The 2,812-nt window shown below is 36.7% G+C and overlaps 1 protein-coding gene across 1 annotated transcript in view; it reads right to left on the bottom strand.

Moving 5' to 3' along the window:
* The window catches only part of LMBRD1 (LMBR1 domain containing 1), a 94,670-nt gene that overhangs the window by 61,863 nt on the left and 29,995 nt on the right, over positions 1-2,812 (bottom strand). The window lies entirely within an intron of this gene.

Raw genomic sequence — 2,812 nt, 5'->3', positions numbered from 1 at the left:
CGCTCAAAATTGTAGTTATTTAAGTATAAAAAGTGAGAGATGTGTTCCCTCAGACTTTTTAGTTTGACTAACTCCAGGTACATTCCCAATTCCTTTTCCTCTCAGACCTATCAGAAAATCCTGCTGGCTCTCTCTCCAAATAATAGGCAGAAATAAATCACTACTGCTACCATCATGTCTTGTCTAGATTATTGCAATAACCTCCTAACAGATCTCATGCTTTTACCCTTAACCCCATAAAGTCAAATCTCAGAATACTAACCAGAGATCCTTTTAAATGTCAGATTATGTTACTCAGTGACAAAAACACCTCCAAAAGTTTCCCAACTCCCTCAGAACAAATGCCCAAGTCTTGACAATGGCCTACGATGCCCAACTAAATTTGGCAGCTCTAGTTACCTCTGACCCTGTCTTCAGCTACTCCAGCCTCCATTCACTCCATTCCAGCCACACTAGTTTGCTCACTTTGCTTTGAACATGGCAAACTCATTCCTGCCTGAGGGCTTGTCACTTACTCTGCTCTCTGACTGCAATGTTCTCTCCTCCTCCCATATAATTCATGGCTCCTTCTCTTCCTTCAAATGTCTTCTCAAATACTACACTCTCACTAAAATTTCACGCACTCAACACAACCTACTTTTTATTTTCTTTCTCTCCTCCCCTTGCCCTACTAAATGTATGTTCCACAAAGAAGGAGTTGTCTTTTCTGTTAACTGCTGTTTCCCCAGCACCTTGTAGTGTCTGAAACATAAAAGGCACACAATAAATATTTGGAAAACAAGTGAACGGAACTGTCACTTCTTGTTATTAGTGTTTTTGCAAGGAGCCATCTCTTCACTTTTAATATACTGCTTCTAAATAAGTAAATATCATCTAGAGAATCAGTTAAAACTTATTAATTAGAATTGTTCAAACTGTAAACTCTGTGTGGACTAAAGCTGACTTTCCATAAAAAAGACCAGTAAATTTTAGAATAAACTTTAGAATAAAATTCCTTTTGTTTTGGACAGATATTCTGGTCTCTGTAAAGATTTGTGGTTTTATTGATGGTTCTCAGTCAGGCTGTAAATCAGGAGTTGGCAAACTACTGACTGCCTGTTTGCAAAAAAAGTTTTATTGGCACTCAGTCACGTCCTGATGTTTATGTATTGTCCACAACTAATTTAAAGCTTAAAGAGGAGAGTTGAGTAGTTGAGTAGTGTGGGGGTGCTATCCAGAGTACGCCAGATGTTCAAGGCCAATTTGCCACACACATGTGCAAAAGCAAGGACACAGCAGTTTCCTGTATGCACTGCGCAGGTGTACCTTTCTATAACCCAAATATTAATATTGCTATTTGGCAAGAAGTCTCTTTTGCTTGAGCTTGTATATAAGTTGCCACTGACCAGCCAGTTTTTGGCTGCTTTCTTCGAAATAAAGCATGTCCCATTTGCCTGGTGTTACCTGCGTGTTTTTCCAATTCCCTGCACCCAGAACGGTCAAGTCCCTGGCTGAGGAGTTTGCCCCCAACAAGTAGCCATGGAGATCAGATGGACTTCTACTCTAAAATACTACCTACCCTTTAAGAAAAGTTTGCCAATGTCTGTTCTAGATAATTTCAGTTTACAGATAAAGGACCTCCACATTAACAAAGCAAATTCACAAAACTAGATTTAGCTTTCTTTAAAAAGCCAAAACGACTTTTAAAAATATACTCAATAGCTAAAATAAGCAGCGAAACCACTAAAAATGTCCTTTCAACAAGTAATAGTTTTCAAGACACATTAAGGCAGGCAAAGGGAATTGGGAATATGCCTACAGGACATCTGCATTCTAAGAACTCCTAGAACTATAAAAAATTAGTGACAAGTTTTATTCCCATCACAAGTTGTATTCAATACATGAAATTTCATTTATTGAAATTTCTGAGACCAAATTTTAAATAGAAACTTTAAAAATTTATTAGTACCTCATATTATTTTCTAGCATAAAAAAAAGGTCCAAGACTTATTTTAACAAGAATAAATGTCTTCCATTAAAAAGGACGAATGTTTTCCAAAAATGAAATTTTAAATGTATAAAACTTTATTAATATTAAAGAATTCATTGCCAAAGATTAATTCAACAACTTAAAGACTGATTATGTCGAATCCGTCCTGGCCAGCATTCTCAGTAGTTATAGTATCAGCTTGCACACCAGAAGGTGGTAGGTTTGATTCCCAGTCAAGGGCACATATCTGGGGTGTAGGTCTAATCCCCACCCCTGGTCAGGGCGCCTATGGGAGGCAACCAATTAATGTGTCTATCACACCAATGTTTCTCTCTCTCCCTCCTCTCTCTCTCTCTCTCTCTCCCCCTCCTTTTCACTCACTCTAAAATCAATGGAAAAATTCTCCTCACTCCTTGGGGGAAGTTTAAAAAAATATCTAGAAAGATGCACAGACAAGAATTTTCATCAAAAGTGTTGTTTAGAAGAACAGGAAACCTGCCAATATCATAAATGTCCAAATAGTTACCACTAGAAGATCAGATAAACTATTATATCTTAAGAAAATGCAATAAGGACAAAATTAATGGACCTACATTATTCTGAAGAGGTGTCTACAATATTTCAGCAAGTAGATTATCAAGAATTACATAAAATATCATCACAATTGTGTAAAATTACAACATAGAGGGAGTATATGTGAAGGAGGAGCGCTCTGCATGTATTTGAGCACATACAAAATGTCTAGATAAAACAACATTATAAAACAGGTTAATTGTGGTTACTGCTTGGTTGTGATATGAAAGGTGTTTGTTATTTTTACATTTTGTTTTTTCTTTTGTTATT

The sequence above is a fragment of the Myotis davidii genome, unplaced genomic scaffold (assembly GCF_000327345.1).
Source record: "Myotis davidii unplaced genomic scaffold, ASM32734v1 scaffold803, whole genome shotgun sequence".
NCBI lineage: Eukaryota > Metazoa > Chordata > Mammalia > Chiroptera > Vespertilionidae > Myotis > Myotis davidii.
Note: the sequence above shows the minus strand (reverse complement) of the source record. Positions and strands in the feature narration are given on the sequence as shown.